Here is a 13735-nt window from a genome sequence, read left to right on the forward strand (position 1 = left end):
CACTCACTTCGGTTGTTGTCTAAGTCAAGTCATTAACTTGTCTGTGAACTGACTTGAGTAAAATAAAAGTAATATCTGTCCTAGTGAATGCTATATGCATAACTATACTGCCAATGCCTCTCCCACTTGCTGCCGCAAAACAAACCTGTCAAAAAGCTTTTACCTGCTCCAGGGCCCACATTACATGGCAAGACCAAGCCCAGAGGCTACCAATCCCTGCCATGGCTGGGATGCTCCCAGGGGAACCAAGCCAGGAGTGGAAAAGGTCCCTCCTGGAATCCCTACCCGGTAGGTGGATAAGCTGGGGCAAGAAGGCAACCACTGTCTCAATGACAGTCTGGATTGGTGGGCTGGTGGGCTGCACTTTCCCTCTGGTTCCATGCATTCTTGCAATCCACTGTGACTGTCCTGAGACTACCTGAGGGGCCTGCATATATGGGGCAACCACCAGGGCTGGAGGGAGACGTGGATTGGCTCAGGGTGGCATCATGGAAGGCTCTGGCCATAGGCAACTGGTAGGGGGTGCATGGGAGCCTCTGATGAGGCCAGTGACCCCCCAGTGGCTGACATGGATGCTGTTGGTAGGGCTGGTGCCCCCCCTGACAGGGCCACCACTATTGGTGGCTTCTGTGGGTGCCTCCCGAATTTCAGGAGGCACCAGTCACTCATGGTTCTGGCCTTGGGCCTCAGGCACAGTTGTCCTGCTCTCTGTCCACTGTCTTTCAACACAGCAGTCTTCTTCATGGGCCATTCTCCATTCCCAGACAATGGGTCACCAGCTCTCTCACTCCACTTCTCTTGTCTGGAGTTTTCCTCCTACTCCTCTTGCTGCCAGTAAGGGTGTGGTAGGGACCATTCCTCACTGGCAACATTCAGAGATCCCTCCTGTGGGACCCCCATTCCTGTCATCCCTGGCAGGACACCCTGGAATGAGGCATAGCATGCCATCAGGGCCTGTGTGACAGCCTTTTATGCAACCCCAGCCCTGAGATCTATGGGCTGCCTGTGGGAGGCAACACTAGCACCAGTCAGGGGTGCTGTAAGTACGTAGCTACAATTCGGTCCAAGATATGTCCATAAGCTCCATCTCCTTGTGTTGGGGCTCTGCCAGTTTCACAGAGATGTAGGTTGCCTCCTCAAAACAGCAGCTGGCCATCTTGACCACACATTCCTGCATCTCAGCAGCCTGAGTGTGGGCATCCCTCACCCTGAGGATGTCCCCCCTCCACATCTGGAGTCTCTCCTCATGCCACTCCTGCAGTTCTTGCTGTCAGGAGTCAGCTGTGCGTGTCTGGATCTCAGAGGCAACAACCAAGGCCTGCTGCATTTCCTCCTTGCTTCTTTGATGCCCTCTACAGACAACCCTCATACACTCTGCAGTTGTGTAGCCCACTGTGCTTGAAAATTGCATCGTCGGTGCACTGTCCTCTCTCACACATAAAGTGTCCCTGCAGCTTGACAGGGAGACCCCCCCAACACTCACCTGGGCATTCATACAGAGATGGGAAGGCAGATATGGTACCTCTGCCTCAGTCCTTTTCCCCATCCTGGGGCTGAGAACTGTGCTTCTGCTCTTCACCCAGTGAAATAGAGACTGGGGTCTCAGCTGTTCTTTGGGTGCTGGCATGGGTTGCCAGGGAGGGAGGGATCTACGTCCCCATCCAGGAACTGTGGCAGGTACTTCCTACACTTGCACAGAGAATCTAGGGACCCAGGGCTCAGATCATTCCTGAAGCAGGCAGGGACTGATACTTATACTGTCTCTTACAAGGGCTCTTACTGTCCCCTGACTGCCCATCCTTCCCTTACAGGACAGACATTTCAGTGCAGTGTCACTCCCAACATTTCCCTTGTGAAAGTCAGCTAGGCTCAGAGAGATTAGCTTTATCACTATTCCAGGGGGGTGCCAGCCAATACACCCTGCTTCTGTTGCAGGTCACAGTCCTCTGTGAGATGCTTGACACCTGGTGGGGTGAGGGGTTGGGGAGGAGGGGATAGGATGCCTGCTTTGAAGGCACGTAGGGGAAGCTGACATCCACAAATAGTTGTTTGTGATCGCCACAACTATTTATGATGCTGAACCCATTGTGATCTGACAGAGAGAGGTTCCTCACACCCTGGTTACTTAAAAAGATTCCTGCGTATGTGCTGCCCTTGGCTTTCCGACAGTTTCTTTCTGTTTTGAATGTAGTGTCGGGGGGGAGGTGGACTGCTTTGTTTTCAAGGGTTTAGGTGATGGGGGGAGCTGTCTGGGACTGAGTTGGGAATGCAATTGTGGTGTAACAGGCTGCAGGCTGGAGCAATTCACTAATTCACCAGCTGGTAACATGCCACCCACCTAAGGGAACACAGCCAGTTAATCAGTTAATCAGCAATGAGGGGAAGTTGATTGGCTGACCTGAAAGTAAACCAGGACAGGAAGGTGAAGCAGTACCTAGTGGAGACAATATTTGTATAGGGAAGGGGGACTCCTCAGAGGAAAACTTAAAGGTGAGATCTAACCATGGCTGTGGGTGTTTATTTGTAATTGTTTTGTATTAGCAACTGAACCCTGTGGTCGAGATTAACCTGGGTTTTTGAAGCTTATGTTGCTGGGTATATGTTACAGGTATGTTCATGTGGATTCTTTGCTTTTGCCTGAGCCCTGAGAAAAAGAAGAACCTGCAGCATTACAGTTTCTGAACCCAGAGAGAAACTGTTGGTGGGACCAAATTAAAGGGCTCAAAGACTATTTGATCTAGGCTAGCTGGCAACCTGCTACAAGGGGTTGCTTGGGGGAGGTTGATGGTTCAGTACAGATATTGCCTATGCTGTGAGGCTCTGTCACTTGCCTCCCACAGACTTGTAGATTGGATCGGGGGTGGGGAGAATTCTGGAATGCCACTTGCAAGCCTCTCCAGATGCACAACCTGAGAGTCACCCTGGCAGCAGGACCAGGTTGGATGAGATAATGGTTCCTCCTGCCTCTTTCTTCAGAGGCTTTGCATTTCTACCTGGTGCCTGGGTCCCCATCTCAGCTGCATGATGCAGGGTAGAGCCATACTGTTCCAAGCAGGAAGGCATCTTTGCTTGGTGCCAGAGTCTTCAGCCCTTCCGCCTGGCTCTGGTGGATTTGGGTGCTATGGTTGATATTGCAGGAACATACCTGAGACTGTCAAGGGACCACAGGCCAAGCTGAAGATGCACCTCTGCTCCTAAACCTTGCATTGTTCTGAGGATAAACTCCAGTTAGCCAGAATCCCTAGGGACTTCTGCCAGCAGCAGCTCTTGTGTCCCATGGCACCCTGAGGACCTGATCCTGAGTACCCAGATGTCCTCTCATCTTGGGACATTCCTGCAACTCCTCCTATGGTGGGGTCCCTTCTGACAACCTTTCCTCCTGCCTACTGGTGATGTCAGCTTGTGATGGCTCTGTCCATAATGATAAAGTGGAATAGCTCCTCATAGAAGGGTATACTGTGCCTTCTGCTCCCAGTCTTTTTATTGGTGTCATGCATGTGCTTGTACTGAATCTTCATCCACTTCATCTTGGCCCAACACTGCACCCAGTCCCTGTCGTGGACCCATGCTTGCATCTGCTGGGCAAAGTGCTTGAACATATTTGCAGTACCCTTTGTGGAGCTGGTGCTGTCTCATCTTATTGCTCTAGATGGCAATAAGAACCCATATCTCTCCGTGGCCCCAGGTTTGTTTCTTTTTTGTGACTCAGATTGGGTACTGGAGAAGGGCAAGACAGGGTTTTATATGGTCCACAGTAGTGCCCATGGGGGTCTCAGCATCCAGGAATGAGTGACAGTCTGGCTGCAAGGAGGTGGATGGAAGGAATGGTGGGAGCATATTGGTATGGGTCCTAGCACGTGGCTCTCCCTCTCATTCCAGCTGAGTGCATCCCCTGCTCCAGAGTGACAAGGTCTCCACTGCCCCGGCCACCCCCATGACCTTGAACTTTCCAAGGATTTCCAGCAGCACACCTCCCTGCAAGTGAGGTGTAGGGAGGACCACAAAGCAGGCTAGGATGCCAGATGACAACAATCTAACTTTAAATTGATAGGATATTGAATTGCAGCTGGTTTTGTAGTTCTGTCAAAGCTCCCTTTCCTGTCAACCTGTTGAACAGAATGTTAATAGCATCTTAAACTGAGTAATATGACACATCTTTCAAATACCCCGGATTCCATAATGAGAAATTAATTGTCATTTTAATGGTGGTAAATTATTAACGTTGCTAGATAATAATCCTAAATTTAACACTGCATTAACTGAATATAATTTTAATTAAAAATTTAAATTGAAAACATCCCAATAAAATAGACTTCAAAATATTTGACATTGAATGAAATAAAAATTTTAATTGCAGCACTGTACCATAGCAGAACTATGGCTCAAAACCAGTGATGTCTTCAATTAAAAATGGCCCTTTTGATCATTTGAGCCCTATTCATACAATGAGCTCTGTCTTGCTTGTAGAATTTAAATTGCTAGATCTCAGATCAGCAGAGAACATGTTTAATTTTATGTACTTAAGTAGTCAGTAACCATACTCAGCAAAGTGTTTAAGGATGCAAACAACTAAGAGTGTGTTTGGGGACTTAAGCATGCAAAAAGCTTAGCTATATTCAGGCCCCAGTATGGCACTTTTACCATCCTTACTATAAAATAGACAGAACAACTGAACGTAATTGCTAGCCAAACAGTTTATGAATACGTAATGGTTTAATTTTTTGGCATATGATAACAATGGTATAATGTAATTCTGAAAAGACTTTACAGAGGTTTCTTTATATTAATTAATAGGAAATTAGGGTTAGAAGGGACCTCGGGTCATCTAGTCCAGTGTTTTCCAACCTATGGATTGCAACCCAGAAGGGATCACAAGAATATATGGAAGAGTTACAAACAATCATGGAAAATGTTTTTTAAATCATGGGGAAACCTTAGGCTTACCCTTGCAAGCTGGCAGAGTTCCAGCCTGCAAGGAGCTGCCTAGGTCTGGAGGGAGTGGAAGGAGTATGATCAGGCAAGGAATGCCTCCTCCATTTGTGCATGCACGTGGCAGCCAGGCATCATGGAGAGCAGCTCCTGCAGCTTCCCACAGGTAAGTAAGGCTATGGGCTTGCGGGGGGCGGGGGGGAGTGATGCAACCAGGGAGCATGGCGGGGGAATGCCTCCGCCAGATTTGTGCTCCCACAGTGGGCACAAGGCTGCAGCCTGGCCAGACTGGCATGGGCAGGAGCCAGCATGGGATAGTAAGTCTCACTGATGCCACTGCTGGCAACCCTTTTGCTAGCTGTGCCATCAGCAGCATGAGGAGTAAAGGACAGGAATGGCCAAACTACCCGCACCTCCTCCCACCACTAGTCACTTCCCTCAGGCTGTGGCTGTATCCTGTTGTCGTTCCCCTCAGGCTGCAGCTCTACCTAGGGAAGAGGTGGGCTGGCAGGCAGTTCAGGCTGCCTAAGGGGAGCAGAATGCAAGCTGCAGGGCACACCCTACCCCACCAGTATCCATTACTTCTTGTGCTACTGGTGGCATAGCTGGCATGGGAGTCCTAGCAGCAATGAGTCTTGCTGCCCCACTCCATCTCATGCCAGGTCCTGCCCATTGGGCCATGAAGACAGCTCATGCCCATGCCAGTCCATCCAGGCTGCAGCCCTGTGCCCACTGGGTGCATAAATCTAGGGAGGCCAGCCTTGTTCCCCCTTGCCCCATACTGGGCCTAGGGTAGAGAGCAGCTGGTTGTGGGTGAGCAGTAAAAGTAGGATTAGGGGCTGAAGGGATGTGGGTTGGGACTGAGGGGTACCAGCAGGGCCAGGGAGTGGTGAGTCAAGAGTGAGGGGCACTGGTAACTTTCATTGAACAAATTGCACAGTGATGAATGTCACTTGGGAGTAATGGAGGACCATGTGTTGATATTGGTGCTAATGTTTTCCTGTGGGTGTTGATTTGTTTTCAAAATGAAAACTGAGCTGCTCTAACTTGTGTGTAATAAGTATTTTAGGTCCAAAATACTTTTGTGGTATCTACTTGGACTATTTACTGTGTTGGTACTGGCCATCAATGTTTATACATTGATCCTAGTACAAAAGGTTGAGAACCACTGACTTGATCCAACCTCCTGCTCAAAGCAGGACTGTCCCCAACTATATCATCCAAGTCCAAGGCTTTGGCTAGCTAGGTCTTAAACCTCCAAGGACGGAGACTCCACAACCTCTCTGGGTACCCTGTTCCAGTGCTTTGCTACCCTCCTAGTAAGCGTTCTTTTTGATATCCAACCTAAACTTCCCTTGCTGCAACACGAGACTGTTGCTCCTTCTTCTGTCATCTGCCACCACTAAGAACAGTCCAGCTCCATCCTCTTTGAAACAACCCTTCAGGTTAGTTGAAGGCTACTATTAAATCTCCCTTCAGTCTTCTATTGTCCAGACTAAACAAGACAGTTCCCACAGCCTCTCCTCATAAGTCAATTAGTGCTAATATAACTAATAATGCCTAAAACAATCCTTCATACCTGGAATTTTGTAGTGGCTTGGGTATCTTATTTGATTCTGAACTAATGATACTGTCCTGTATTCCCACTATATTCTCTTCATAAAACTGAGTTCCACCAAAGCTCCCAATGGTAAGTTTGAGTCATTATGATTGTAAGGTTCACATTCTTATATCCTGTAGCTGCCTTCTTGGGTAATTTGTTTTCCTATCTTGTGAATTGGTTATATTACCTTTCTCTAACTAAGCAATCTTGACCATCAATGCAGATATAGAACTTTTATTTAATGTACTTAATGAGACTGAGATTATGAATTGTTCACTTTGCTATTTTTCTTTTTCAAGTTGTCCAAAATACAACTAGGTACATTCACAACTGATGTGGATGTAATCTTATCTCTAGTGAAGCAACACTGTTTTATAGCAATGGTTCTCAACCATTTTTAATTCTCAGATGCCTAAAATTTTGAATGGGAGTACAGACTCCTCTGGAAGTCTGTGTGTAGTGAACATACACTCGCACCCCATCCCAGTTTGTAGAATGATTTCACCAGGCCATAGCATTGCCAGGTACCACATGAAGCAGAGGTGGTGGCAGGATGAGGTGAATCTGCCTGGCCATACTCTGCCTACTGGCTCACAGGAGGAGATGCAGCAGCAGTACCAGTTGTGCTTTCCCCTTTTGGGCAGGGCCACAATTTTTACAGCCATCTTTCACAGACCCCTAGACCTTGGGTTGAAAACTACCGTTTTAAACAAATAGAGGACATGGCTGAAGATAATGGTTTTATAAAATACAGTAATTTGTACAGAAAAAAATTCAGCTTAATGAACTCTATTCATATCATACAATAGAAGACAGAGCTTCAGAACACATTCTTTGTTTTTACTCCACATTAGGTTTTTCAAGATTAAAAAATGAATGTAACAGAGTTCTCATTTAGCAAGACACTTAACAGATTTAAATTTAAGCATATCTTATCTGTCCCACAGACTTGAATGGGAGTGTGTGTATGCTTACATATTATGTACGTTCTTTGCTGGATAGTGACACAAAATTAAACTGCAGGTGGAAGAATTCTAAGCAAGCATTGGAACAACAAGAAGTAAAGGCCTATGTTTGCTCTGACTATGCATCAGAAGAAAATAAAATCTTATCAAAGTAATTGCATATGTTATATATCTGATCTTTCTTCCTGTTTATTTAAGACGATAAATGCAGATAGGCTTGATAGGTAACCTGCCTTCTTTTCCTGTGCTGTATGCAGTGACCCCAGGGGCTTCCGTTTAGCTGAAGAGTCACCTGGTGCCTTTGAAGTTCCACCCCTTCCTACATCAGGCTAGTACCTGAAAAATGAAGTCAGTCTAGCTGTGTAGGCAGAAGGGGAAGAGCTCATAAGCAGAAAGGCTGCAGAAGACTGTCTGACTGTTGCCTGAGCTTCGGAACATCAAGAAGGGGCTGAGAGTCTGCAGGGAAATATAATGCAGTAGGGGCTTAGTTACAGCCAGTGACCCAATGTGTATTTGGATCCAGAGTGAGGATAGTTTGAGTTACAGCCAGGGGACTTGGATTTTGTTGCACTAATTACACTGCTAGTGGACCAGAAGAGACTAGCAGGAAAGAAGGAGATCACATAGTGCTAGAGGGGCACATTATTTTTTGAGCCCTGCCAGGGGCTGGGCTCATGACACTGGCAGGCTGTGGCTGAGTGCTAAAGCCTGGTGATAGAAGCAGCTTGTAGCCAGAAAGGCTAAGGGTTGGAGTCTAAGAGGCATGTGAGCAGAACCAGGGGCCTTATGCCCAAAAGCAGCAAAACCAGAGCTTGAGCGTGAAACTAGTGCTGGATCCAAAAAGCCAGGTCTGGTACAGTGGGCCTTCGCTAAGGGGCCAGCAAAAGGAAAGGAGTGGAAGCTGGAAGAGCCAAAACCCTAACAAGGGAATAGAGGCTGAGGTGGCCTGCTGTTGGCAAGAGGGCTAAATACCCCACCCAAGTGATGACTAGTAACATCTGGAAGGCATGGCTACAGGGGGGGTTGGAAGCCACAAATATCCCTTCAGGCAACAGGTGCCTGGGGGGCATGGAGTACCCACTTAGCGTGCCCACTTAGAGCTCAAGGGGCTGGATTGGGACCAGTGGGATCCAGGAAGAACCAGCTTGCCAAAAGGACAAATGAGGGCTCACTCAGAAAACCCTGAGGCAGCTTCCCTTTTCATCAATCAACTCATTACATCAAGGTATGGTAGGTGAGGTATGAACCATTGCTATAAAACAGTGTTGCTTCACTAGAGATAAAATTACATCCACATCAGTTGTGAATGTACCTAGTTGTATTTTGGACAACTTGAAAAAGAAAAATAGCAAAGTGAACAATTCATAATCTCAGTCTCATTAAGTACATTAAATAAAAAGAAGGGACCCAGGGAGTCAGAGTGAGTGCAGAAGCAATGTGGCCACCAGGGGGCATCACAGCCACCCCTGGGGCTTAATCCTGCTACACTTGCCTTTGGTTTCAGTGATTTCAGGTTCAAACTTTAAAAGTAAAGGTTTTTCTTAAAGGGTAATGTTACCTTAGGAATAAGGTACTTTACTGGGAGATACTGATTCTGGACTCTGTTCCTTTTCCTGCCTTCAACCTTCTAGATAATTGTATGCAGATCACTTCCTTTCTGTTTCACCTTCATCTGTCTTGTCCACTTAGATGATGGGTTCTTGGTATGGACCACACCTTGTATACCAGAACACTGATCATAGTTATTGCTTCTAAACATAACTTTAAAATAAATAAAATCATAAATAAACAAATGAGCTTTGGTAGATATATTATTTTCTCAAATAAATCAGAGGAAAATGCCAAAAATAAAATTATATGTAGAAAATAGAAGATAACTTAAACAGTATAAATGCGTTACTCTGAAGAGAATTCAGCACCAGCTCTTTCTATAACAAGCCTGACCTATCTACCTGAAAACAAGCTCTGTCTGGTTGATTTGCTTACTTCTCTGTATGCTTACATATTGAAAAAATGTTGTGTGATTGCTATAAGATCAATGTTAGGTATACCCAGTAGTACTTCCAAGTGCACATCCGAGGCTGAGGTACTGAGTATATAACTAGACACTCACTCAAAAGTGACTATACAAGCTGTACATGTGAGGTGGAATTAAGAGGGGTAATACTTATTTCTTGGCAGAAGTCTTGGGATCACCATGTGTAGAGGGAACCCAGTTTCACTACGTAATTCATGGGCAGAGTTACCTCAGAATAGGATTCAATATAGCCAGCAAACTGGGTGGAGGGTGTCCTAAGCTTGCCAATATGAATGTTGAGAAGGCTTTGGCCTTTCACAGTGGGTAGAAGGGAGGTATTCATGTCAAATCCATATTATAAAACCTTCATTGGGTAAGGCACCTAAGTCCTCTCTTTCAAAAAACAAAATAACTCTTTACATGCTTATTAGGGTGGTGTGAAATTTCAGCAGCCACTTAGTTTCGGAGGTGTTTTGGCTCTTTTCAGGGCCTGAAAGACCAAATCTGAAACAAAATGGAAGGCTCTGAAATGAAACAAAATAAAACCATCCAAAACATTTTGTAATGTTTTGGAGTTTCAGAGCTGGGATTTCAGGGAAACAGAAACTCAGAAGATAGGAGGTGCGTGGGGTGGGAGGAAGGACTGCTCTGATATTGACAGCTGTAGCTGGTCAGTGTCTGCAATCTGTCCCTTAGATCTCTTCTAATCCCAGTGCTCTGGGGAGGGACAGAGAAGCAGCATATAAGGTTCTGTGTAAAGCCTTTCTGTCCATTTTGTGAGTTGTCTCTCTAGAATCAACAGCATCTGAAAGGTACTGTTGCTGGCTGAAGTGACTGGCTTCCTAGTCAGTATCCTGCTAGTCTCTCTTTTTGAAAAGGGTTGGATACACCTTTCCGATATATTACAGATATAAGATATAGTAAGCAGATAGAAGAAGATATAGTAAACACATAGAAGATACATTACACACACATGCACACATTTTGCAGGACAACAAACATTATGAAGTGTGCGGGGGGGAAAGGAGAGCTGTAATTTCCTCCCCCCACATCCCACTGCCAAACTTAGACACACCCTCTTCCCTAGCAGGCGTGAGGCTTCTGCTGCTAATGGTAATGCTAATGCTAAATGCTAATGTCTGCATTTTCCCCACCTCCACTAACTCTAGTAGTAATAATAACCCACAGCACCACTAGCATGACAAGCACCAGCATGACAATCTCCTCCACCCCAATTTCAGTTCCCAGTGTGAGCCTCCCAGGGCAAGGAGTAGCTGGATGTGGAACCAGAGGAGCTCAGTTCCACAGCCAGGGAAATTCTGGGGAAGGAAGGGGAATCTGAATTTGTGCTCCATACCTCTCAAAGTTCCCCTAGAGCCAGGTCTCCTTTTACAGAAGGCACTGCAGAAGAGGTTGTGGGTGCAGGTGTCTCAGCTTTCCCTATTGTTGTGCCTCAGCCTGCTGAGGAGGGGGATAAGACAGAATCCCCATCCCCACACTCCAGAAGCTAGGGGGCAGTGTAGTGTGGGATCATTTTGAGGTGGTAGATTATCCCACATACGCTATCTGCCTGCACTGATGATCCAAGACCAGCTGGAGAAAAGACAAGAAACACTTCAGCACCACAGGGATGCTGATACAGGTCAGGAGGCACCACACCCTTGCTCTTGCTCTTTCTCCTCCTCAGCCTGGCACCAGTCAGGTTCCCTTTCCAAAGATTTCCCTTTCCAAAGGGAAATCCCCCTCTCTCTCCAAAGCCTCCAAAACCCCAAAGCAGAGGCAGGGCACCCTGGACCAGTGGAGGAAAGGCTGAGGGAAAGGGGAGGCACGTTCCCAAGGTGAGTAAGGTCACCCAGAGCACTGGGAGATGCTTGCTATGGATGGCCAGCCCTTCTTAGTTGAGCGGTGAGGATTCAGGTGGCTCATGGCACTCATGGCCCCATCCTACCAAGTGCTGGCACACACCACCTTTAGCAGGATGGTGGTGTCCTCCCTGTATGAGGCACACGGGAAGTACTTGAGGGAGGAGCTGTGCAAGGCAGATCCACAAGTAGCCTTGCACTTCACCTCGGACACCTGGAGCAGCCAGGATGGAGATCATGCCCAGAGAAAGAGGCTTGGGATTCTGACTTGCCTGAAGGTGGGGCCAGGACCTAAGGGGGAGCCAAAAGTCCCAGAGAGGAGACCACAGCTGGAGGGGGTGAAAGATGCAATGTCTGAGGCATGGGCTATGGTGTTAAGGGAGGTACAGAGTTGTGGAATGGATGTCACCCCAAGACACCTAAATGGGCAGCCTCCCATCTGGGAAACATCTGAATCAGTTTTCCATCAAGGCATGGCAAGTAAAAGAGGGGCAGATGGTTGGCCCAGAAAAATGTGAGCAGGCAGAGATCTAACCAGAACTTGGAAGGCCCCCTGTTACAGGTTACCATCCCTGCTGGTTTGATCCCACTGCACCTTAATACACATAAAAATCACACGTTATGAGTTTTGCTTTGAACAGTTTGAAGTGCAGTTTCACAGAAACCCCTGCAGCAATCTATTCGAAACCTGGCAGGCTTCATGGCCTCAGAAGGGGCTACTATGCCTGCTGTTTTCATCACACTCTGCCTTACACACACACACACACACCCATGAGTTTTGCTTTAAATACTTTGAGGTGCAGTTTCACAATAAACCCCGCCCCCCCGAACCTATCTCCTTGAAACTTGGCTTCTTCATGCTCTCAGAAGGGGCTGGAGGGCAGATGATGTGGCTGACCTCTTGGCCATTTGGGGCCAAGAGGACACACGTTGACAGTACAAAGCAGGCCACCACAACAAGCACATCTTCTGGGTGATAGCTGCCCAGATGACAGAGAGGGGGCACCCCATCCAGGTCTGGCAGGCATGTAGCCATGGAGCCACAAGTCCAAGGGGGCAGATTCTGTTTCAGGTGGCAGTAGGTCATAGCCGGGCAGCAGCCCCCACTACCAGACTGCTGCAGTGGGTAGAGTGTACAGGAGTCACTCCAGGTTATGGTTGCTTCAGCAGTCCAGCTAACACAAGGGGCCCCAGATACCAATTGGCTGGGCCTTAGAAGCCCCCTGAGCTGCTGGCCAGGGCAACTCTAATTCCCCCTGGCTGCAAATCCAGGAGGAGCTAGGTGTGGGAGGGTGGGGGAGGGTTGCCTCAAGTGGCACAACTTGCACCACACCAAAGTACATGTACAGGCACAAGCACGAGGAAAAAATCCCCGGCACAAATGTGTATTGCTCTTATCTGAGCTGCTACAGGCTCATGTGCCTGCATGTGTGGACACACCCTTAGATTTCAGTATTTAGGTATTATCCCAATATACCACTTTAGTTGTCCATGCCCTTTTCTGAATATAAGCTATAGCCCTCTATTTCATGTAATTAATTATGCTTATTAGAAATCGGCACTCAATATTTTTGCCTTTCTGCCCATCATCCCTTCAACTAATGATTTTAATTAAGACTTGAAACATGAGTTTGTAATATTCTAGTAATTAATTTAGATACCCTGCAAAAGTTTCTCTCTCTTTTTTAAAGTAGCTTTTTTTCCCTGATATTCACTTTCACTGTGCCTCATGACATCTTAAAATGATGCACCAGTTCAGCTAATTAATGAAAATAGGATAGTAGGTATTAGGATTTGCACTTTAAAATACAAATAAAATTACTACTGTAAGATTTTTTAACCATTGCTGAACTATCTTATCTAAGAAGCCAGGCGGAAGAAAAGGCAAGTAAAAAACACAGAAAGCCATCCTGGAGATGCCCAATCATGACCAGGGAAGATGGAGTAATAAGCAAATATCAGAAGAGGCTAGTAGATAATAGGAAACAAAATGGTTATGCAATAGAAAATTATTTAATTGGGGAGTAAAAAAGGAAGAGACATCAGAGACTCATGGCAACAGGTAAAGATAGCTAGACTAAAAATAAATAGCCAAATGAAGAAAGCAGCTACTTTATCATATTTGCCAGTAATGCTTCTATTTGAAATTATTTCCCACCTTGCTCCTTGGTTCCTATCTCAGACTGATATGCAAATGTAGGATGTCAACTCTAGTTCTATAACATTAAAAGAAAAGTCCATAGTGACTTTGTATTTCTGAACAGGCACACTTGGACTAAATCAAGACACAGTTACACTCCTCTACATTTGACCACTACTCCCATTAAGATCTCATTAGTTAGTCAATTGTCTCATCCCA

Source organism: Crocodylus porosus, unplaced genomic scaffold, assembly GCF_001723895.1.
Source record: "Crocodylus porosus isolate Cpor-Errol unplaced genomic scaffold, CroPor_comp1, whole genome shotgun sequence".
In the NCBI taxonomy this organism is placed as follows: Eukaryota; Metazoa; Chordata; order Crocodylia; family Crocodylidae; genus Crocodylus; species Crocodylus porosus.